Below are 25,477 nucleotides of genomic sequence, written 5' to 3' on the forward strand. Positions count from 1 at the left end.
TCGCTCGACGTATCGCTGCACGTTTTCAAATCCCTACGACACTTCAGGAGCTCCGACAGGCACTGGTGCAAGAATGGGAGGCTATTCCTCAGAAGCTGCTCGACCACCTGATCCAGAATATGTCAACCCGTTGTGCGGCCTGTGTTCTTGTGCATGGTGATCATATCCCATTTTGATGTCGGGGTAAATGCGCAGGAAACAGTGGTGTTCTGTAGCACATGTGTTTCGGAACGGTTTTCACAACGTATCACCAATACCGTGGACTTACAGATCTGTGTCGTGTGAGTTGCCTACGTGCCTATGCTATTAGCGCCAGTTTTGTGTAGTGCCACGCTGTGTGGCACCACATTCTGCAATTATCCTTAATTGATGATCATGAGTGTAGTATCTCCCATTACTCGCTTGTAGGGTTTCATTCACTATCGTATTTCTCGAAGCACTTACACACTCAAATCGACATTCGTTCTTCCCTTGTAAAAATTTAGCAAGCTAAGTGTCATACTCTGACCAGTTGAAATGTCCTCAACTACAAAACTTTTCTTCTCCTGTCTTGGTCTAATTTAACGTGTTACCACGAAATGGTAGGATAACCAGCGCAATTTCAAAGATCTTTGTTGTTGAACAGACTTCTGTTGCTTTTTCATAATCGTGCTATGGTTGCTGTATTGTCTGTACCTGGTGCTATGATTTCCCAAATGGCTGTCACACAGTCAGGAAGTTTCGTTCCTTTGCCAGTTTCTCTTCTACTTCCATAGATAATCCGGACAAAATCTGCAAATAGTATTGGGGGCAAGTTTCGGCGCGTCCGCAGCGGCGCGTAAACGAGATGAACAAAGGGCGATCGATTTCCATTTGGCCTGCCGAGTGGCACTGCGCGGCGCCGTGTCCGCCATCAACACCAAAAGCGACTGCTGCTGTCAGCGGTTTCTTCCTGAGGGAAGGAAGCCAAGTTTGACATACGTCCAGAGATTCTGAACTCTTCTCGGGTGTTCTGCCAGCCTCACTCTTTCGTTCTGCACGAATTTTCGACAGTAGATCTTGTTGGCGAAAAATCGTGCAGAAATTAAGTATTCGCTGGAGTATCACCGATCGCATTTAGAAGTTTTCTATGGCTGGTCCCCATCTTCAAGCAATGCCCGGTGATCGCTGACAAGGCATTTCCCAAAATTCCGGAAATTTAAATATTAAAGCACTCTCGTACAGGTGGTGACACTTACTGGGTTTTACAACTTTTGTTTTCACACAGAAAGTGCGACTTTTGCGCGAAGGCGACCAAGGCGCACACAAATAACGTGGGACAACAAATTTTGTTTACGAAGCTTTGGTGGCATACATAATCGTTACCGTCTCTTCGGACGTTCATGGTTTATTTAATTACTCTGAGCCGTTCTTGTATCCAGCGTAGCAATTTCAACGTCAATTTGAGACCCAGATGGTAGAACATGGTGGAAATACTGGAAACAAAAATAAGGGAGAATCTTTTAGCAGAGATACTGCGATTTCTTGAATGTTATAAATTATGTGAAAGTCGTCTATCTTTTAATAGTCACTGCTGTTCTTACAAAATGCAACCAGTGTAAGCAAACGGAACTGCACTTACCTGCGCATGACAATTAGGCACATGAACTGCAAACTGTGGCCACGTACTCGACTCCACAGGATATATTTCAATTATTTTGTGTGGAATTAACAGTTACAAAGTGATTGTGAAGTGCCAATACGTCGGGTGTTCCATTCCTGATTCATCACACAGAGCCATTCAACAAGAGCGCACTACTCTTTGTTATAATCCATTCATTATAAGAATCAACCTGATGTAAACATTGCACTATGTATTCTCCCGCGATTGCTGGAGCCTCATTACATTTTCGTTTCACTTGGGACTGCAACCAAGTTGTCTCGAGTACTGTCTAGTACGATAATAATGGTACGTCTTGTGATGTGCGTTAGGCGCACAGCGATTTAGTGATAATACGAGACAACAGCTTCACCGGAGCGTGTAAGTTGGACAGCACTGGCCAGTCAGCTGGTACAGCTAGCCTGCAGTGACGTGGCCAGCTGCAGTTCACACGTAAAGAGACGAGCAGAGGAGCAATACAGCTTGGAATGTCATCTAATTTTTAAGCAGAATGAAATAATATACTGCAAATCTCCCACAATGCGCTCCTTAGAAGACTAGACGAAAACTGCAACGCGATATCATATTTAGTTAAGGCACTACCGTAATTAAAAACAAGAATGATGAAAATTCCTGACTTAACCGCGGGGTAATTTTTCTGCATAAGCTGTGTGTAACGTAAGAGAGTACTAAACATTGAAGCCACTGAAGGTATTACTTACAGTCCGTCGTCTGGTAATCTCTTAGCTCCTTCCTTATCCGAGAAATACATTTCAGTTCCGGAAGTGTCACCTGCTGCGGTGATAACGAGCCTGTCAACAACAGAATCCCCGAAGCCAGCCAGGCGCAGCATTTTCTCTTTTTTATGACGAACAGTTGTATATCCCGTCAGCGTTCGGCAGTGACGTGTGAAAAAGCTGCGTGCGTTAGTTCCAGTACGTCTGGCAGCTGAACTGTCTTGTTACTTCTCGGGCCAAATCCCACAGCTTGGCTCCTGATCAGTTCTGTTGGGTTCATACTGTAATGGTGCAGTAGCAAATGTAAAAATGCAGCATTCGTATGATGCGATGTGCTCGATGCTGTGAAAATGATTGTTTTTCATGTTTCTGCGATACTCACCTACCTCTGTGCTATAAAACAACGGACATAGTCAAAATAAAGAGGATTTTGTTTTCATTTTTGCCTTAAAAATTAAATTGTTACGTTTTATCCATTTAAAAAACTTATGAACAGTCTTTCATGAAACATCGATAATTAAGAATTCGTATTTGAAGTGGAAAGAGGAATTTTTGCGTCCAATATGTAATTAGAAACAAGAAGTCATTATTCATAAAAATGATTACTTTTATAATTACGAGATGTAGGTATTTCAAATTGAACGAGAAAAGAAAGATACTGGGTAACTTTGAACAAATGCATGAAAAGCTGCATTTGGTTCACATTCCATTACGCTACGGAATGCGCTACATGCTGAATGTGAGTTTACCTATCAACTGCAATATATACAACGCTGGGAAAATTTCAAAGCCGATTATCTCCGGAATTTATGAGAAACACTAAGAACAGCCTATTACTCGGCACTTCTTAATCGTGTTCCACGCGCATGTTTAACTATGGAATAGAAAGCAGCCTCGGCGATTTTTATACTTTGCATTAACAGCGCGACAATCAGAACAACGTTGCAGGGGCTGTGACTGTACACGACTTTTGAAATAAAAACTACGTAGCTAAAGGGTGATTAAGAACAACTTTGATGGCTGTTAATACATTTGATATCTTAAAGTTTCATTTAACGTTAACTTTGTAATAGAATATCTAATACATAAGTAGGACCTACGTCCAAGAGCGTAACACCACCAGTGTACGTGTGCTACGGCTTCTGACCAATCATCGCATTTGTATTTGTTTAAATCAAGTTTATTCTTATGATGAACGGATTATAGCCACTGGTAGACATCTTGTGACTAGAAAAAAATTTCTGGAGCTACTACCCAAATGTCTGAATTCCAAGAATGAGCTTCAGTAGAAATGTCAGAGTTGTAAAAAATGTATTTACAAAATAATAGAAGATCAAACGAGGCATTGACAACAAGACAGCGATCTTTTCTTTACCCTTCTCTACCATTATCTAAAATATATTGTCTAAGTCTAAACGCAACTTCATATTAACCACATCAGTACACAGTGGAAACACACTTAACGAGCATCTCCCGTAGCTCGCAATTCACATAACAAGCAAAAAGAAATTGTAAAAAAAAAATTCTCGCTTAACGAGCGACGTCTCACATAGAGTGTGACGACTATTTAGTGTGACATCGCCAAAAATTGGGAAACGTTCAACAATATGAACAACTTTCATTGTTGGCAGCAGTATATGAACAAAGTCTTTAGTACGTACTGCAGTCTCGGTTTGGCGCTCTTTTGGTACCATCTTAGTGCAGCTTGTGATCTCTCAGGTTTTTTTTCCCTGTGTGCAGAATTTAGTAACCTTCGTCTAAATGTCCCCGAAGATAAAGCCGAAAGATGGTGACCATAAGAGAAGGAAAATGACCTTAGAAATGAAACGTAAAATCACTGAAAAACGCGCACGTTGTGCGAGCGTTGCTGATTTAGCACGCTTCTAAGGGAGTGACAAGTGTATCTAAACAATGGCTTCGTATACTGGACCGTGTCGAAAGGCTGCTCCTTATATGGATAAATGAAAAGCAATTACAAGGCGACACTATTAACGAGATCATTTGTGAGAAGGCGAGAATGATTTTCGCCGACCTCGTTAAGAAGAAGTCAGGATCATCAGCGGCCGAAAAAGTGTTTAAGGGAAGCCGTGGGTGGTTCGAAAAGCTTAAGAAAAGAACCGGCACCCACAATGCTGTGAGGCACGGCGAAGCAGCCAGCTCCGACACAAAGGCAGCAGAGAACTTCATCAGAAACTTCAAGATGCTCGTAGATTCTGAGGGTTATCTGCCACAATAAGTTTTTAATTTGACGAGACGGGTCTATTCTGGAAAAAGATGCTAAAGCGTACCTTTATAACAGCAGAGGAGAATGCACTGGTCGGTCACAAGCCAATGAAAGACCGTCTCGCACTGCTGTGTATTAGGATGGTGATTATCTTAAAACAGTTTCGACGGTTTCCGAAGTTGAAAATCGGCTACAACGGGCAGTTTTAATAAATGTAACTTTACACATGGAAGTCTGTGGGTGCACTAGCAGGATTTCAAATCCGAGTATACAGTTTTGCTGACAGAGTGAGTCCCTGAATGTATGTCGGATGTGCATATGCTGTACATCTAGTTTGAACTGCTTATCAGCAATCGGTGACATGGTGTCACATTTGATTGTGGAGGCAAGCGAGGTCATCAACCGGCAGAGCTGCTGAGAGAATTCAACCATGGCGGCTGTTCGGGACGGGGTCGTGGCTACTCGACACCTGCTGCGTGCTCCGTGGGGCAGGCTGCGCGCATTCCTGCAGCGGCGCGGCGCGCCGGGAAAGTGAAAGTGGCGGCCAGCCGGGATAACGGCGCGCTCGTGGCGGCCGACTAGCTGAGCTCAGCTGCTCGCCTCTGGCCGAAGCGTGGCGTAGCGGCCGGCGCAGGCGCCGCCTAATATCAGGGGCGGAGGAAGGTAGCGGTTTAACATACAGTGCTACGAGGTCATTAGACAGAGCACAACCCCAGACTGAGTTAGGGAGAAGAAGGAACTCGGCCGTGCCCTCTCAAAGGAGCCGCACTTGTTCGCCTTAATTTATGGACATCACTGAAAACCTACATCTGAATGGCGGAACGGAGACTGGTGCGGACGTTCTCCCGAGCGCAAGAGTAGGGTCGCTACATTTGTATTCACGAATAAACATTGTATTTGTTGTAACCTACTAGCAGCCTTCCATTTGAGGTTGGCTTTACAAACTTACGGCTTTCACGTGGACATCTTCGGTACCAATTTGTTCTTCCAGCAAATAATGTTACTATCAGTAATTTCCAAGTAAGGCGAAGTACTCTACGACTCGCTACCATATAGCGGTGTCCTTATCACGCATGTTCCTCACAGCTGCACTCATTCTTCAGAGACCGACATTTCCGGTACCTTATGTGGACGGCTAAGATTTAGAGAGAAATTCCATGTGCCGACGAATAGCTAACGGGTTGTTTCCAAGACGACCATCTCCTGTTGCAACAGTATACTTTCTTTTCGAACAGACTGCCATTCTGGGCTGAATCGTACACAGTGCATAGTGGCTGGAAACACATCACGCACAAATACTCACTCACTTCGCACCTTCGTTTACCATAATGCACGCACAAGCACACATTTATCTTTTGTGAGGGGGGAGGAGAGGAATTACTGCAACGTATACACCACTGAACAGTCTCGGTTCACACGGGCCAACTGTGCAGACCACCTAACGTCTGTTTATTGGAATAAAGAGATAGACGGAGACATTAGAGAGAGAGAGAGAGAGAGAGAGAGAGAGAGAGAGAGAGGAGAGAGAGAGAAGTGTTAACACCACCACAACATATAGCGGCGTGCTACAAGCACCGTGGCTCAAGACAGACTTCATGCGCTTCCACTCTGGTTCCTTGATGACTGCACTGTCTACAGTGTTTTCAAAGTCTTAAACAATTCACGAGAACATCTTACGGCAACTTCTCAAATCCTCCACTGGCGTTGACAATAGTAAGTTAATGTGCCACACTCTAGCAGATAATTAGCTTCCTCAGCCATCGACTGCGGTGTCTTACTGTGCTACTCTAGTGGCCTCCATAGCAGTTATAGCACTTTTCCTTCGAAGGTGCTTCCAAGTTTTGAACTTAGTTTCCGAAACGAATATTTTTGCACTGAAACAGTAAGTATCTCACCGTCCACAGTTGTAAAAGGAAGATTAGCGTTTGATGTCTCTTCGCAACGTTAAAGAGCGGTAGCACATTCTGATTTGGGAACGACAGAGAAGGAAATCGGCTGTATCGCTTTCGAAAGAACCATAGCACATTTGGGGTAAGCTACTTAAGGAAATCGCGGGAAACATACACCTGGGCGGCAGGATGGTAATTTCAACTATCCTCCTCCACAATATTGGTCCAGTGTAAATTCCTTCCCTTTGTTGGGGTCAGTTAACCTCACTGAACAAGGTGATATGCAAGAAGCCAAATAAAAATAGTCGTGATTGCGTTTTGAGATTTTTTTATTTGTTAGCAACCAGTTTCTGCCCTTGCCTCAGACCATCTTCTGGCTTTTCCCCGCCATCATGGCTGCTCGTGGCGGCAGACGGAGCGAGATCCATAGAAGTAAGGTTACCACAACCTCACCTGTGAGGATCTCGCTACGTCTGTCATCACCAGCAGCCATAATGGCGGGGAAAGCCTGAAGATGGTCTGAGGCAAGGGCCGAAACCGATTGCTAGCAAATACAAAATCTGAAAACGCAATGGAGATCATTTTTATTTGATTTTTAGCATTTTATACCGATCACTGTGCTCCAATTACAGAATACTTTTTAAAATTTTAAGGTGATACACCATTTAGTCTTGAAAAAGGTAAGACCAGGAGACGAAAGTTCAATAAATGGCATCTTTTTCTGAAAACTCAGCCTGTAATTGGCAGGGGTTAACTCAGGATGTAAAGACCGTAGAATGATTACGACAGAAGCATCTGTGACTTATTTCAACAAGTCAGTTATTGCCTGAAAACTACGTTTAAGCTAAACATCGATCAAATACACACAATCTTCACTGACGATGGATATGAAAGTGCTGGAATAGACTTACCTGTTCCTTGTCCCTCTCATTTGACTGTTACTAAACGAATTGTATTGATAGCTACATAATATCCGAACGCATTTCGTGTGACCCTTCGAGGACCCCCTCCTCCCCCCCTCCCTAGCCTTCCCATCCTTGTTTAGCTTTCAAGCATCCTCGAAATCGGTAGTGGCAACCACAGATGCTAGTCATCGTGTCTAAGCCGTGAGTTTCCTCGTTATATAGTGACGTGCAAGATTGATACGACATACGGCGTACGAAACTCAACACTGCTTTGTGGAGCGTTTGCTGAACAGAGCGAATCGAGAGCACATCTGGTGCTCTTGGATTCCGTTGAGCTTTGAGCGAACAAGCCGTTTCACCACAAGAATTCTCTTCCACGGTGAAAGCATAGATTATTCGGCTGCAACGCGATGTACAGAAATCTATCGGCGGGAACGTAATTGTCTTCCTGATCACTCATTTTCTAGGACTTTACGTATAATACAAATTCTGGCGTACTTTTTGGATTCTCGTTTTTTAAAAAAATTGTTGCTTCTTAGCGTGAAGAAAAACACGCACACAATTTTTTTTAGTGAGATAACGAAACAGATACTGCGTTTTATTGTTTGTCGGGTTACGAAGACATTGCGTTTGAACTATGCGACGCCGAGCACAAAGAGGTGAAAAAGGTAAAACATACGGTACTGTAATCATTAGATTTGAATTTGAAATGTAAATAATTACTAGTAGCTTCATTTTGTAGACAAATGCCTTTTATGCGCTTCATTTCTCGCACACGGCGTCTAAATGTTAATAAATCTTGACTTAGGTTTAAGGAGATTCATCACAAAAATAAATTTTTCAAAGAATTTTCCAAAATTTTGAATTAGGTCCTCTATGGTGACTTGATATAAATACAGTTAGCATCTTAAATTAACTCTGGTGCTATCCACGCAGTTACTGCGTTTTTCGTTACCATGTGTGTTATTTTTTTCAGTAATAACATAGTGGTCTACAATTTATGTATGTGTGTGTCCTTCAGTTTTAGTTTTCTGGATTTAAGGGAAAAAAACTTGTTTGTTTCAGTGACGTAAGACTTTCCGTGCTTAACACTTCGATTACAGCCTTTTTTTCGTTTAATTGATGCACTGTACGTTTCCTAACGTTGTTGCTTATGTAACATACAACATTTGCCTATTTAAGTCGCTGACGTGACGCTGGCGTTATGGATTTCAGTTATCTTTCATCTGTTTACTTTGCTACCTGGGGAGTTGAGATCTTACTGGCAGGATTTAGTTTATGCCGAAAAATAAATAAATAACGTTTTAGTAGTTGAATAGATAGTACCAAAATTAATAAAGTATTTATACAGCGAATAGGGTTATCATGGTTGTACAGATGATAAATACAGAGTCAGTAGATACCGTGGTATATGACACCGACTTGAATTTTCTTTTCCTCATTTTAATTTATGGTCTCTACCAGTATCCAGCTGGATCGGATTTGGATTCATGTGGTGCACATTCCTTCTTCGTCACAAATTTTTTTTACCGCGCTCTCGGCTAGAGTGGTCCAATTTTTTTCTCATTGAAACACTTAGCAAACATCGCAATACAATTTGTGGGTATACAGATCACTTTTCATACACCGCAGTATCAATTCTTCTTCAGGGTGGGACGTACAGAGGAACTGAAGTGTACGGAAAAACAAACGACGTACATTTAACGCTGAAACAAATTATGAAGGGGTAGTAGCTTTGGAAACAGTATTTCCCTGGGCTTGTACGCGAACTTCAAAAGTGCTAATTCCAGCGCCCCGCTTAGATGCCTGTTCTAGCCACTCGCGGATTGAGGTCGTTCCTATACACAAAAACTTCGACGTTAATTATTGACTGAAGAAGCAGCCCAATAAAAAATGTGGGAGGGATTTTTATCTACACATGCTTTCTGCAGGTTATAGTTCGAAAACACTTAGTCACCCTGCATATTAACAATGAGAAAAAGTATTAAAAGAATGACAGCGTGACAGTCTATAGTTGTGTGTATAACTAGCGGTACTTTTCTGTGTTTTCAAGACGTGATCAATGTTCTGTAGGTGGTGGACCAGGAAAATGTTTGTTTCATACGAGATGATCTGACTTCGTACGCGGTAAGTCAAAATGACACCCAATGTTTTCGAAAAGAAACATCACAGAAAAATCAAAGTAAGGTACTCTGAGGATCTCTCAGGAAGACAAAGCTTCTGGCACTAAAATACTGTTTTCACACAAATGATTATTTCGGCGCTACCCAAGGCCAGAAGCTGTGCTTGTGTGGAGGGTTAATGCTCATATTCCAGAAGAATACATTTGATCCCCTCTTATCACATGTGCTTCCGTGCTGCGTGTTCCAAATGTTTCATGCACAGTTTTCAGCCAAACTGAAATGTAGGTTTTAAGGCTGCAAATGCACGTTCGGTCTTCTCAGGGAAAAACCTCCACAGATCTGTTTGTCACAGAGGTAACATCTCATCTTCACAGGACATTCTACTTGAGAGAGAGATGCTGAATGGAAGTGCTTTAACTGCAGTACTTAAAAATAATAAATTTGGTTCCCCCCTTCGAAGACCACCTACGTTCACAACATGGAGAGCTACCAACAATTCTCTTGCTTGCAATAACATGCCTCTTGTCCATGGAAATATTAATGATTTTGACATAACTTTTCACTGTTAAAATATTGAATGCCTCTCTTTGAATTTACGTGAGATCAGCATTGTGCAGTGATTCTAATGGTTTGTCATTTTCGAATCATTTACTACGTTGTTATCGAAGAAACAAACTATTCATATCGTGAAGGCGAACTTTGGTTTTTAGTTTCCATAGGATTACAGGCGAACCGAAGTTTATGTTCGAAATTGCGGCGTGTACCTTCGACTGACATTCATTACTATGAAGTTCGTGGCGTGCTGTATCACCACAGCTTGCTTATCCAAGCACACTTTACAGTTCAGTAACTACGATGGGTTTCTAAACAAGTTTTGCTGACAAAACTCTGTCGTTTACAGGAAGAGACGGAATACGTTAAATATTTATTGATATACAACTAGTACTGAAAGTAAATATCTCTCAGCTACTGAACCCGTGGCGTTGCACGCAACGTTAAAAGCTACGGAACGTTGAGTAATACAATTACACACATTTTCACTGAATAGTAGGACGCTGTCATTTAACTTTCTATCCGTAAACAGGTGATCGAAAACATAAACATTTCAAAGACTGTCGTCAGAGCTCAGTAGCAGACATCCTCTAATATTTTACTACACGCCATTTCCAAGGTGCGTTCTTCACTTTACTGCAAGACTCGATGAAACTGAAGCGAAACGATCTACCAGTATCGTAGAGTCTTTCATAGTATACTGTCGGTATCAGTGAAACGACAGTGATAGCCAACAAAACAAGACAATATGCGCCCAACTGACTAAGTCTACACTAGATGGAAAATTTCTGTAGATGTTTAGGCCCATATCTTTACGGAAATGTATTGTGAACGATTTCCCTTACATAACATTTTAAGCTTGTTCTCGTGTATGTCTGCATATATTTCAATTTTGGGTATATAGTATCACATTTTATGATCTTTTCATAGATTTTACATCAGTATATTTGACCTAAGCAAACGTGACGTAGGTGCGCAGAGCAAGCCTAAACTCCGCCGCCATCATTCGTGACTCCAACTCGCTTTATTTGTTCATGAGACGCAGAAAATATTAGATACAGGCTCCCAGGTAGATGCCATTTTCCTTGACTTCCGGAAGGCGTTCGATATAATTCCGCACTGTCGCCTGATAAAAGTAAGAGCCTACGGAATATCAGACCAGCTGTGTGGCTGGATTGAAGAGTTTTTAGCAAACAGAACACAGCATGTTGTTCTCAATGGAGAGACGTCTACATACGTTAAAGTAATCTCTGGCGTACCGCAGGGGACTGTTATGGGACAATTGCTTTTCACAATATATATTAATGAACTAGTAGATGGTGTCGGAAGTTCCATGTGGATTTTCGCGGATGATGCTGTAGTATACAGAGAAGTTTCAGCTTTAGAAAATTGTAGCGAAATGCAGGAAGATCTGCAGCGGATAGGCACTTGGTGCAGGGAGTGGCAACTGACCCTTAACATAGACAAATGTAACGTATTGCGAATACATAGAAAGAAGGATCCTTTATTGTATGATTATATGATAGCGGAACAAACACTGGTAGCAGTTACTTCCGTAAAATATCTGGGAGTATGCGTGCGGAACGATTTGAAGTGGAATGATCATATAAAATTAATTGTTGGTAAGGTGGGTACCAGGTTGAGATTCATTGGGAGAGTCCTTAGAAAATGTAGTCCATTAACAAAGGAGGTTGCTTACAAAACACGCGTTCGACCTATACTTGATTATTGTTCATCAGTGTGGGATCCGTACCAGGTCGGGTTGATAGAGAAAATAGAGAAGATCCAAAGGAGAGCGGCGCGTTTCGTCACAGAGTTATTTGGTAACCGTGATAGCGTTACGGAGATGTTTAATACACTCAAGTGGCAGACTCTGCAAGAGAGGCGCTCTGCATCGCGGTGTAGCTTGCTCGCCAGGTTTCGAGAGGGTGCGTTTCTGGATGAGGTATCGAATATATTGCTTCCCCCTACTTATACCTCCCGTGGAGATCACGAATGTAAAATTAGAGAGATTCGAGCGCGCCGGAGGCTTTCCGGCAGTCGTTCTTCCCGCGAACCGTACGCGACTGGAACAGGAAAGGGAGGTACTGACAGTGGCACGTAAAGTGCCTTCCGCCACACACCGTTGGGTAGCTTGCGGAGTATAAGTGTAGATGTAGGAAACAAGTTTCTAAGCTATATTTTTTCTTTTTGACAGAAAAATATGTTCAGCAGTACTGAACATACGAATTGGCCGATGACATCCAGACAGCAACACATGACATAACGCTGTGGCTTACAGCTACAGAAACAAAGTCGTTGCTAAGGCAAACTCTCAAACGTCTGACGACCCAGTGTTGCGCTGCTGGACGAGACAACTACAGAAGTATTTTAATGCTGGCGTATAAAAATATACTAATAGCTGAAACTTCCTGGCAGATTAAAACTTTGTGCTGGACCGAGACTCGAGCTCGGGACCTTTGCCTTTCGCGGGCAACTGCTCTACCGACTGAGCTACCGAAGCGCGACTCACGACCCGTCCTCACAGCTTCAATTCCACCAGTACCTCGTCTCCTACCTTCTAAACTTCAGAACTAGCACTCCTGGAAGAATCTTATCAGTGCACACTCCGCTGCAGAGTGAAAATTTCATTCCGAAAAATATAGCTGTTTCAATTTCTTCATATGGCATTATGTACAGCTATTTTTGTGCCATCAGTTTCCGCTTAAGTGATCCGACACCAGTGTAGAGATTAACAATTTATGCAATAAATATCGAACTTGCTGAAGAAAAAAACTTTTTTCCTTACTGGAATTACTACATAAATGTAAATATGAAGTTGCAGACGATCTTAAAACTCCAAGTGTTGGCAAAATGAAACGGGAATCATGGGAAAGCCTGTGAATTAACTAGTACCCTTTAAAACGCGTTGCTGCAGAACGTCAAAAGTTATGCATCCGGATAAAGCACTAAATAGAAAGGCAGTAGAGTGAGCAGCAGAGGAAAAATAATTGCCAAACGCTTTGAAAATGTACAAAAAGGTTAGAGTATCTGCAACAGTTAAATTGGCATTGGGAGGAGAAATATATGAGAAAGTTTGAGGGCAAATAAATGCAGTACAGAAGTTAGGTTATGGCGCACATTGTGTGTATTAGTTCTCCAGAGATCAGAAAATTAATCCAGAAGAGGTTGAAATGGATCATCAGTTAAAACGCATGTAGAGCGTTATGGGATAATCAATATTTATGCCAGTACCGGTATTGTTTTTCACGCGTTGCATCAGGCTTACACTATGTAATCGAAAGTATCCGGACACCTGGCTGAAAATGACAAGTTCGTGGCGCCCTCCATCGGTAATTCTGTAACTCAATATGGTGCTGGCCCACTCTTAGCCTTCATGACAGCTTCCACTCTCGCAGGCATACGTTCAGTCAGGTGGTGGAAGGTTTCTTGAGGAATGGCAACCTGTTCTTCTCGGAGTGCTGCACTGAGGAGAAGTATCGATGTCGGTCATTGAGACCTGGCACGAAGTCTGCGTTGCAGAACATCCCAAAGACGTTCTATAGGATTCAGGTCAGGACTGTGCAGGCAGTCCATTACTAGGATGTTATTGTCGTGTAATCACTCCGCCACAGGCCGTGCATTACGAACAGGTGCACGATCGTGTTGAAAGATGCGATGGCCATCCCCGAATTGTCCTTCAACAGTGGGAAGCAAGAAGGTGCTTCAAACATCAGTGTAGGCCTGTCCTGTGTTAGTGCCACGCAAAACAAGGGGTGCAAGCCCCTTCCATGGAAAACTCTACCACACCATAACAACACCGCCTCCGGATTTTATTATTGGCACTACACACGCTGGCAGATTACGTTCACCGGCCATTCGCCATATCCACACCCTGCCATCGGATAGCAACAATGTATACCGTGATTCTTTACTCCACACAACGATTTTCCACTGTGCAATCGTTTAATGTTTACGCTCCTTACACCAAGCTAGGCCTCGTTTGGCATTTACCGGTGTGACGTGTGGCTTATGAGCAGCTGCTCGACCATGAAATCCAAGTTTTCTCAACTCCTGCCTAACGTCATAATACTGGATCCCGATGCAATTTGGAATTCCTGTGGGATGGTCTGGATAGATGTCTGCCTGTTACACATTACGACACTCTGTAACTGTCGGCGGTCACTGTCGGCGGTCTCTGTCAGTCAACAGACGATATCGGCCTGTACGCTTTTGTGTTGCAGGTGTCCCTTCACGTTTCCACTTCGCTGTCACATCGGAAACAGGACCTTGAGATGTTTAGGACTGTGGAAATCTCGTGTACAGACGATGACACAAGTGACACCCAATCACGTGACTACGTTGAAGTCCGTGAGTTTCGCGGAGCGCCCCATTCTGCTCTCTCACGATGTCTAATGACTACTGAGGTCGCTGATATGGAGTACCTGGCAGAAGGTGGCAGCACAACGCACCTAATATGAAAGCTTATGTTTTTGGGGGTGGCCGGATACTTTTGATCACATAGTGTTATTGCTCTAACTAAACACTCTTATAAAAACGAGGAGCACTGATGCTTTAAAGAAACAAGTACTAAAATTGTAAAGGAAACTGAAAACTGACGAAAATAATTTTATTTCTTTTGGAAAATGTAAAGAATCTGTTTTTTATTATTGGAGAAACCTGCGGAATAGCGTCCTGATTATCAAGAGTACCAATTCATACTTATACAATTTTAATGCAGGTGTATTGAGGGTTTAGCAATTCATGCAAGTTTCATGAGAAGTCGTCCGTCATTTATAATGTAAATGAGAAGTGTCACTTTAATATTTCTCAAGCTAAATATTTGAGTACTAAAATGTCTACTTAATTCCAGGAAATAAAGTTGTCGGCAAAGAACCAACAGCAGGTACAGCTACGAGTAGTTAAACATCTTACTAACAGAATTTTAGCTTTATTCCCCGCTTGATGCAAGAGACAAAACACGACGAAAAGTAACAAAAATATCATGAACGATAGTATTACATTTGTGAATACTTTTGTTTGGCAATTTAATAACTCCTCTCCAGGTCAAAATCTAGGAAGAGTGAAGTATATTGGACAAGCAAAATAAAGGCTGTCTTGCCGAAAAAATGTATTAAAATAGCAAAGGGTAAACGCCGTTTCATAGTAAAATATATACTGTTGAATTTTTTAAAGTATGTTTAACTTTTCAGCCGTACTCAGTTTGCGTATGGGGGCGCACCTAAATCAAGGAGGACGGATTTAGTAAAAGCTTTTCGTGTCTCGAAATTTAAATAATTTAATTAAACTAACCAACGCTACCGGTGCGCTTTGGAACCTGCTAACCAGGTCTTTTTAAGCTTCTCTGAATATCTCATAAGTCTACGAATACTTTTTCTCCGTGCATTGGGGTTTAATATGACAAAGACGAACACTTGTTCTATGAACTTTAACTATACAAATAGCTAATCATCATTTGAGACCTATTTTGAATGAGGAAGAGAATGGACACATAGTAGGTGTAAAAGGATGGAAACGATCAGATCAGATTAGATTAGTACTTGTTCCACATCATGAATACGACACTTCGTAATGATGTGGAACGTGTCAGGTTAATAAAAGGTGTCTATACAAGATATTACATTACACAAAATATTACATGACTTTTTTGTGGGGGGTGGGGAAATTACCCACTTAGTATATCCAAAAATTCATCTAATGAATAGAAGAAGTTGCCATTCAGAAATTCTTTTAATTTCCTTTTAAATGCAATATGGCTGTCATACTTTTGATGCTATTAGGTAAGTGACGAAAGACTTTTGTCGCAGCATAATTTACCCCTTCTGAGCCAAAGTAGTGAGTAGTAGAGATCATCCTTTCTCCTAGTGTTGTAGCCATGTACACGGCTATTACTTTTGAATTCGTTCGGATTGTTAATAATATATATATATATATATATATATATATATATATATATATATAGTGAGGCTACAGTGAAGATCCCTAGCTCTTTAAATAAGTGTCTGCAGGATGATCTTGGATGAGCTCCAGCAACCTACTAGCAACCCTAATAGCGTAAGTAGCTGAACTCAAACTTTTAAGCAGATCTTCAGTGTGTTTTTCCAGTTCAACCCCTCATAAATGCATACACCTAGAAATTTTGAATATTCTACGTTAGATACCGACATCTGATCGAAGTCTATATTTATTAATGGTGTCATTCCATTTACTGTGTGGAACTGTATATACTGTGTTTTGTCAAAGTTTAATGAGAGCCCATTTGCAGAGAACCACTTAACGATTTTCTGAAAAACATAGTTAACAATTTCATCAGTTAATTCTTGTGTATTGGGTGCGATAGCTATGCTTGTATCATCGGCAAAAAGTACCAGCTTTTTATCTTCATGAATATAGAATGGCAAGTCATTAATATATATTAAGAAGAGCAGAGGACCCAAGACCGAACCTTGCGGCACCCCATTCTTTATTGTTCCCCAGTTTGAAAAATCACCAGTTTTTTGCACATTATGTGAACTGCTTATTTCACCTTTCTGCACTCTTCCAGTTAGGTATGATTTAAACCATTTGGGCGCTGCCCCATTCATACCAGAGTACTTGAGCTTATCTAGGAGTGTTGCATGATTTACACAATCAAAAACCTTTGAGAGATCACAAAAAATCCGGTTACTCAGAGCACTAAACTTTTTCAAGAATTTTGGATAAGGTAGTCAGAAGAGAGAGTGGGTGGTAGTTGTTGACATCAGACGCATCCCCTTTTTTATGCAGTGGTTTAACAATGACATACTTCAGTCTATCTGGGAAAATATCCTGCTTCAGAGAGCTATTACATATGTGGCTAAGAATCCCACATATTTCTTGGGAACAAGCTTTTATTTTCCTGCTGGAAATGCCATCAATTCCATGTGAGCTTTTATTCTTGAGAGAGTTTATTATCTTCCTAATTTCAGAAGGAGAAGTGGGTGGAATTTCTCTTATATCAAATTGTGTGGGGCCTCTTCCATTAACTGCCTTGCTTCTTCTAATGAACATTTAGATCCTATTTTCTCCACAACATTTAAAAAAAATGATTATTCAAAATGTTTTCGACTTCCGGCTTGTTGTTTCTCAAGTTTCCATTCACTTTGATGGTAATGGAACAAAACAAGCCTCGTTAAGGTTCCTAGTAGGTAATCATCATCATCATCATCATCATCATCATCATCATCATCATCATCATCATCATCATCATCATATCAGTGGATCGACAGGCCGACGTTCCCATTTTATGCCTGTCAGCGTAATACTAACTGTGCACAATTAGTGCCTCTGTGTTACACCTCATGTGCGGCTTCTGATTTGCGTCGTATTGTTACAGATTTACATTGAGCACACGGTAACTTGGTAAGCAAACTATTCTTCCTTTGTGCAAGGAAGTACATGAAACCTGGAATTCGTTGAATAGTAGGTATACCGTATTACGTACTACTTACGTCGGACAGTGTCTTACGGATATCTGCCTTCTACAACGGAAGTCTTTGATTGACACAAACGAACCTCGTTACCTTTTAGTCGTCATTGCACACTTCGTTGCTCACAGTTGACTACGGCATCTTCTTTCTATATGCCGTAGCGAATGTGAAGGTTCAGGGTCAGGGTTCAGCACCATTCAAGGCGCAGAGGGCGCTACGAAAACTTAATACTGTAGTACATAGAGCTCTTGCAGGAAAGTGTTTTTGTTTTTTAAGTAAATAACTCCAACGAGCATTCCGCAACAAATTCGTGCTCTGTATCGCTGAATGTTGTCAGACAAGGAATAAAATTGCCAGTTAATCGGTAGTTTTTAACCTTTGTTTATTTACATATCTTTCGCAGAACAGCGTCTAGTAAAAACAAGCACTTATTTTTCTGGAATTTACATGAATATATTATACCTCACTGATAAAATTCTATTTCTGCACTGCAATATTTACCATCTCAGAATATAGAAACAGAAAAAATTCAGGAAATGACGCTTGACTTTCGCTTTATTAATAATTAGATCATTTACCGTCCATAGTTTAATTGGTGATATCTGTAAAAGGATGTAGGTTGCAGCAGTTATATAGAAAGGAAGATGCTTGCACAGGCTTGGAATTTTATCAAATCAGTATTCGGACTTAATAACAGCACTAGGAAAACGTTGTATGCTGGAAAACGTGTGAAGAAAAGTTGGTGCATCACTAAGAGGCACTAAAACTAATCTAGACTGAATTTTTGAACTGAATATTACTTTTGACTTAATGCGAAGATCATTTGTATTTTCGTTAGAGTATGTGTGCTCTGTCAACGGAAATGCCTGCACCACAGAGCTGCTCTCACCACGCTGTGATCAGACTCCGAAAGCGACCTGGCGTCATGCAGCGCCGCAGCAGCAGCAGCAGCAGCAGCTGCGAGACCTCTTAGTCATGCTGGCAGAATGAGGCAACCGAACCCGATCCTAAAGTTCACGGACGATCCGTTACTCTGCAGTTCCTATCCGCATACCCATTACAGAATTCTGCGATCAACAAAAAGTTTCGTGCAGAAAATTCATCTGTTGTAACGTTATTGGAAGATGAATAATGTTCGGAAGGAAATTATAACTTAATTGTTGCCGGGTATCGCAGTTGTAATAACCGGAGTTGGCTGAAACTCTGCACTGCAATACGAACCGCAAACGCCCTTGCGTTCTACAAAATTGCGTTATTTGGTGCAGATATAGTATAGTTTTCAAAGGAGAAGTCTCGACACTATTACCTACAAATGTTTTTCAATTAATAAACTGATGCGATATCTTTGCAGCCAGTGAGTTTTAGTAGTAGGCGCTGAAGATGGCATAATCTCTTATTTCTCCTACAACCGAGAAATTACATCCACTGTCTACGTGTCTTAAAAGAAAGTTCAACTTTGCTACAAACAACACAGTGCTGTTGAGTGTGGTATGTGGATTACTGTACCGTTTTTATGAGATTTACCAGTTGGGAATCGCAGACAGCACATTGCAAGAATTTAGAATCGCAAACAGAGTAAACATTTTTTTGCAAAAAAAATCACCATTCGTCTTCATGATAGGAGACTCCTTATCCTTGTAACATCACGGAAAGGCTCCGTCAAAATTCCGAGAATGGGCGTTCCAAAGCTAATCAAGAACACATTTGTTGACAGAGTAAATATGATAACTTACATAGTGGCTGCATTAATCATATTTGTTCTTAAAATTACATCGCACGTAGTGGCACACAGGATAGATTAAGAGAAATTCGTTGGTTACGCGCACGAGGGATAGAAAATGCTATCATGACCGACGAAAATCATACAGGACGAACTATTTACAGCAATAAACGTTTGGAGGACTTAGTTTCCAAGGCGGTTGCAATGCAACAGTATCAGTAATCTGAAATAATTTTCCCGCAAACGCACACCTCCAGAGAAGAGAAAGTTTCGGTATGACGATAGATAACGCGTTAACCACTTATTAAGTTTCAGAAAAAAGAAAAAAAGGATAAAAATTAGGCCAATGAGAGCAGCAGTGATTATGCTTACTGTGAACGCCCATGTTAACTCAGTACCTATAGTAGAAATGACAAAAAATTGGCGAATAGCTCATAATGTATTGAAACGTGAAGAAAGCGGTAACCGTTGAAAACACGACTGAGACAATACTGTCGTGTTACACCGATATGTCGTGGACGAAGTCAATCGATTACGTATAAAAAGAAAGGCAGGCTTCAATTTATTTGTACGACTCTGGGTAAATCGAAGTTATCTGTGAAATACTATTTACCAATGACACTTGCGCAGTACATACTAGAATACTGCTAGAGTCAAGGCAGAATGGCAAAGAATGGCAACAGAGTTGTTTGCTCAAGGGAGATAGTAACAGCACCGCCGAAAAAATCTGAACTGGTAGAAACTTTAAGACATATCTAATAACTCGCGAAATTCGTAAAATTATACCAAAAACAGTGTAGTTACACCTAAATAACAACACTATTCCCGTTCGCCATCCATTAATCGGAAGATATCAGATTTTGTGTATGTGTTAAGATAAAAGGGACATCACCATGCGAAATGCAGTGATTTGCAAGGAGCGGACAGTCAACACGATCACCTGAAGCAGAACGGGACTAGGTGACATTTGGGACCTCGGAGAGGCCTTGCGCGCCTGAGGAATGCGTCGAGAGTCTGTCCAATCCGGCGCAGTGCGGCGTGGCGTGGCGCGCTCCTAGTTCCGGGGTGGCGAGAGCGGCAGAAAGCGAATCGCGGCGCTGACCCAGAAGGCGGGCGGCTACGCACCTGCGCGTGCCCATGCTGGCGCTGCTGCTACTGGTCCCCGGCGACGGAGTGCGGTGCGGCCGCGGCGCCACTGGACCGGAGACTGGCCGTGCGCGCGTGCCGCGGTGTGCAGCGTGGCTGCGGCTGCGGCCTCCGCCCGTGTCGCAACCGGTCGTGCGCCAGCCACGCCGAGCCGAGCCGAGCCGCAAGGCTGTTCGGCTGCCTCCGCGCCGCTTTGTGTCAGCGCAGCTCACCGATACCTGCCCGCCCACGCGATCTCGGCGCTCACCTATGCACAGCGCCAGTGCGCGGCCCTAACGCAGGGGGCTACATTCCGGTCCGCGAGTTGTGAATGGCACCTCGTCTGTGTCATTTTTCTAACAGCTATCGCTATAGAATTTTAATAAACATACTACTCAAGACCTGGAGGAGGTAAAGGTTAGAGTTCAATGTGCCAACAGAGAGGAAACTTACTCAGCTGGACAAGAATGCAGGCGTGGATCCCAGGTGGTGGTAGGGCGACGGCAACACGTACCCTTCCCCCAACCTTACGGTATTTTACTGAAAGCGTTTATATTTTTATGCTTAACAATTTCCAAACTTGTCAGTCAAATTTCGGAGAATGACACAGCATGGAAACCCAACAACATCGAAAATGGCAAGGATTCAGGAATATTACGAGCTATGTTCAACATAGCATACCTTCCATCCGTTCGCCTAAGAACTTGGGCTTGCAGCTAGCTCAAAATACACGAAAAGGGGGGGGGGAGGAGGGACCACGAAGGAATTATCCGATTGGTCAGAAATTGGTATACACGTACAAACAAATGATTACAATTCCACGAAAATTGATCAATAACGCGTTGGTACGCATCTGGCCCTTACGCAAGCAGTTGATCGGCGTGGCGTTGATTGGTTTGTTGTGTGCCCTCCTGAGGGATATTGTGACAACTTCTATCCAATTAGCGCGTTAGATCGTCTAAATCCCTAACTGATTCGAGAGCACTGCTCCAAGCGTTCTCAAATGGGGAGAGATCCATGATCTTGCTGGCCAAGGTAGGGCTTGACAAGTGTGAAGACAAGCAGTAGAAACCCCCCCGTGTGCGGGCTAGAATTAACTTGCTGAAATGTAAGCCGAGCTTGCCTTGCCATGAAAGGCAACAAAACGGGGCGCAGAATATCGTCGACGTACCGCTGTCCTGTAGCGGTGCCGCGAACGGCAACCAAACGTGTTGCTATGAAAAGAATTGGCATCCCAGGGCATCCCTCCCTGTTGTCGGGCCTTATATTGGGTGACAGTCAGGTCAGTATCCCACCGCTGTTCTGCGTGTCTCCAGACGCGTCTTCATGGCAGTCCCACTTCGAACAGAGCCTCGCTGACCAGCGAATTTGGCACGATATCCCTCATGAGGGCATCCAGCAACTATCAATCAATGCCGGTCGAATAACTGTGTGCGTAATGGCCAGAGGTGGACCAATGTGTTATTGACTTGCTCAGTTTGTGAAGCTCTCTCTCTTCAATAATCCGATTTTTGTTAAATTGTAATCATATGACCGTCATATCTACAGATTTCCGTCCCATTCGTTTAATTCCTATCTGATACGTCTTTTTTTTGTCTTAGGAAGTATTACAACTAGGGCACGGATGCTATTCGCGATTGACCACAGCTGCTACAATTAATAAATCCCGGAAAGGTTCGTGAGACCACAAGAGAACTGTCAGATCAGGACATCAAATAAGACAGAAGGAAAGGACTCACGATTAATTTTATATCGTATAAAACAGGACGCCAAATATATAAGAGTTCGTTCCTATTGTAGATCTTAGATGAATGGAATGAAACATGTAGATTACAATTTTCCGGACGACTGCTTTACACATTTCTGACTTCCAATTTTTTGGATGTTATGTCAAAACGCTGTATTAAGCAGTGACCTAACAAACAGTATATTAAAACATTTTACAGTCCATCATCATCATAATTAAAATAGACATCTGTGGCATGTTAAAGGCGAGGGTGAGTTATACTTGGGTGGGGTGGGGGGTAGAGAAGGGAGGGCAGCCCGTCACAAATTGTGAACTCCTTTCCCACCAGAATCGGCACCCTGGTTCAGCACTTGCAAGGAGGGAGAGCGAGGAATCCTCCGAGGCCTTATACCTTAAATCACGAATCTTTACAGTAAGTAGAGGAAGTCGCTATTGTAAACTGCAGAAAATTTGCATCAGGATGGCTCTACGAGAATATGAATCAAGCCTTCTCTAACGCGACTACAGTTTCTTAACTGCTGAAAGATCTCGTGGGGTCGAGGACTCCATCCCTCTCCAAAAATAATATATGTAACATCACGTTATTGAAGGCTCACCGCGAGCAACTAAAAAGAGGGCAACATCACAAAAAATGATAAACTAAAACCCGTGATTCAGTTCAATGGGATTCCACTCCCGCGTATTGAAGACTATGACCGTGGTCATAAGTTTTACAGCGGGTGACTACGCTGCGCCAGATACATGTAAAGACACGCTAAACACGTCAGCACTCCTCTATTGGACTTTTGAGAGTAGAGGAACGATGTCCCAGACCTACGGTGGCAGCTAAACTAAAATCTATTACTTACATTCCCCCTAGAAGTGAACGATCTCCATATTAGCACCTTCGTAATGTTTCAATAAAATTTAACGTCATTTCACAAGTCCTTCAGCACCTTATACTTACGGTACATTGAATAAACGTGCCACGAGGCAGAAGCATATTCAACTGCCGATTCTATCAGTCACAAGTGCATTCATTACTGAATTCTTGTTTAGTCTATGTCTACTTTATATCCATGTATTGGTTTATTACATATTTGTGCTTCCTATATCTTCTCCACACTTAATTATTATATATTTTTATTGTACCGCTATCCTCCTTTCCCATTCCTATGAACTTAAAATGGCAGAGTGAGAGAATGCCATGAATATTTAGTTTTCATGTCTGATGGCGGGTAAACTTCTAGTCTGCTGTTTGGCAGTTTAGCCAACCTTTGTGTAAGCTGCGACAGCGGCAAAGGGGTTTCGTTCCCTTCTAGTCGTAACGCTATTGTGATGCGGTGAAGGTCTTCTCTGACAACTACTGCTATCTATATGTGGTCCCCAATTTGGTCAGGGTACTGGTCCCTTGGTTCTGGGAATTTGTTGAGTGAGGTTGCTCTTAGGCGCTAGTTTATAGTAGTTGAATATTGTAGCTGAATCTGTGTAAGATTCACTCTAGTTGTAGCCTTAACGGATTTCTCTCAGAGCCCCAGGCAGTAATAATCATGCTGCATAGTCTGACCGATTTAAGGTGCGACGGCTTTTATAATAGTTCAGTTTCATAAGTGTGCGTGCAGCTGTTCATTTGATTCATCGTGTTCAGTAAAGGTCTCGACAGCCTTCAGCTCGCGGCATCAGCTTTCGCTTGCAACGGTCTAACAATGATTTACTTGTGACTAATTCTTTACACAAATTAACCAACTTTTCGCAATTTTGTATTTTTCTTGGTGTAGCTTTAATGTGTCACGGGCATCCTGCTCAGTGTTAACTGAATCCCTATTGTTGCGCCCGAATTACATTTCGCATCGTAGCTTTCGTTTAATTCTATAGATGAATTTTCCTGGGTGGCGTTAGGCCGGTGGAACCATCCAAGCCAGGCACGACCAGTCTGTGTCTTTCAAGCAAAGGATTACTTTTTCTTTTAATATAAGTCGCAAAATAAATGTTCAGTCCAATGTAAATTATATTTCGCTGTTAACGTTTTATAAGAGGCTTATCCTCCTCATGGTAAATTAAAATCATTTATCATTTGCTTAACTTTTATAGATACCGTTCTACCCAACCAAATACGACACCCCAATTAAAGTTAACATTTTGTTGGCATGTTAACTAGCAGATTGGGAAATGGAGCTTCAGCAGAGTAATACTGCAACGGAAATGACACTAATGACTGCTGACAAGTATTCGTGTTATTTGTGGCTTCGGTTTCTTTTGCTTCTCTGATTTTCGTCAGTTATTTTCGTAAGTGGAACTTCATAGTTATAATTCAACCGTGATACAAGACGTTATAATATTAACTCTGAAGCATGAAGACGTCAAAATCCACTTAATATATCCTAGGATAATTTACATCGTATCAGTGCTATTGACTTCTGCAACGGCTTGCCACCCTAGACGAATGGGTGACGCTTTTCGCGACGTGACGTATGCGTTACGTCACGTACCGCAGCTGTGCGGAGTCTGCGTCAGAATGCTGACGTAAGAGGAGCGCTGCTGTTCATAGTCTCCCACCAAAGAGCACTCGTGCGCAGATGCGTAAACAGAATCCTACCATCGCTTTCTCGTCATATTATTCACGGCCACTATCAAACGCGCCTTGTCAACTTATTAATTCGTTTTAATTCTCATTTATTGTTCCTACTCAGTTGCGCATTTTTAATTAGATTACAAATCACAGTACTTTGATATGTGATTCTGAGTAGAGAAGACAGGTTGCTGAACACTAAATGAGAATTATATTAAATATGAGTACTGTTGCTGAATCTCTCAAGACTATTATGTCGGCTATAGTTATCATGCACTGATTTAAACATGTTGCTCTGAGTTAGTGCAATATTTAAGGTCTTTTTGCGTAGAAGTGATTTGAGTGAGGGCGCTTCAAACTCTGATAACCTCTGGAAAGGATCAAATGGTATGCTAGAATGCCGAAGCACTGTAGCTGCTCCTGGAAGTCACTCTAGAACCACATCTACTGAGGAACTACGTTTATCATCGCGGAATCGTGCTGCGGCACATCTATGATAGTATATTTAAGTTGCTATATAGTAAAAAGAAATCTGACATTCACACGACAGGAAACTTTTGGTAAGGGGATTCATCCTCATTCACGATAAGCGAAGTGGAAGCGCTCATTACATTAAAGCATTGAGCCTACTGTGCAACAAGCTAAACAATTACAGCTAATGTTGCTAGTTTGTGATAAAACCACACTCATGTTTGACAAACGCGCCAGAGTTAAAGCGTTTAACACCGCAGCTGAGACAATGCGCTCAGTAAAACGTCCAGTTCTTAAGCCGTTCAGCATTAGACATCAAAATTATTTTCAAAATTCTCGTGTTATGCTATTGTGATGTTTACTAATTTCG

The 25,477-nt window shown here is 42.1% G+C and overlaps 1 protein-coding gene across 4 annotated transcripts in view; it reads right to left on the reverse strand.

Moving 5' to 3' along the window:
- Positions 1–25,477, reverse strand: part of LOC126255078 (adenomatous polyposis coli protein-like) — a 507,167-nt gene that overhangs the window by 142,046 nt on the left and 339,644 nt on the right. The window contains exon 1 of one of the 4 annotated variants that reach the window (XM_049955367.1): positions 20,342–20,473. The exons of the other annotated variants lie outside the window; for them this stretch is intronic. The gene's annotated coding sequence lies outside the window, so the exon portion shown is untranslated. Of the gene's footprint in view, positions 1–20,341; positions 20,474–25,477 lie in introns of those variants that run through there. 4 annotated transcript variants of the gene reach the window in all.

Source organism: Schistocerca nitens, chromosome 1 (genome assembly GCF_023898315.1).
Source record: "Schistocerca nitens isolate TAMUIC-IGC-003100 chromosome 1, iqSchNite1.1, whole genome shotgun sequence".
NCBI classification, from domain to species: Eukaryota; Metazoa; Arthropoda; class Insecta; order Orthoptera; family Acrididae; genus Schistocerca; species Schistocerca nitens.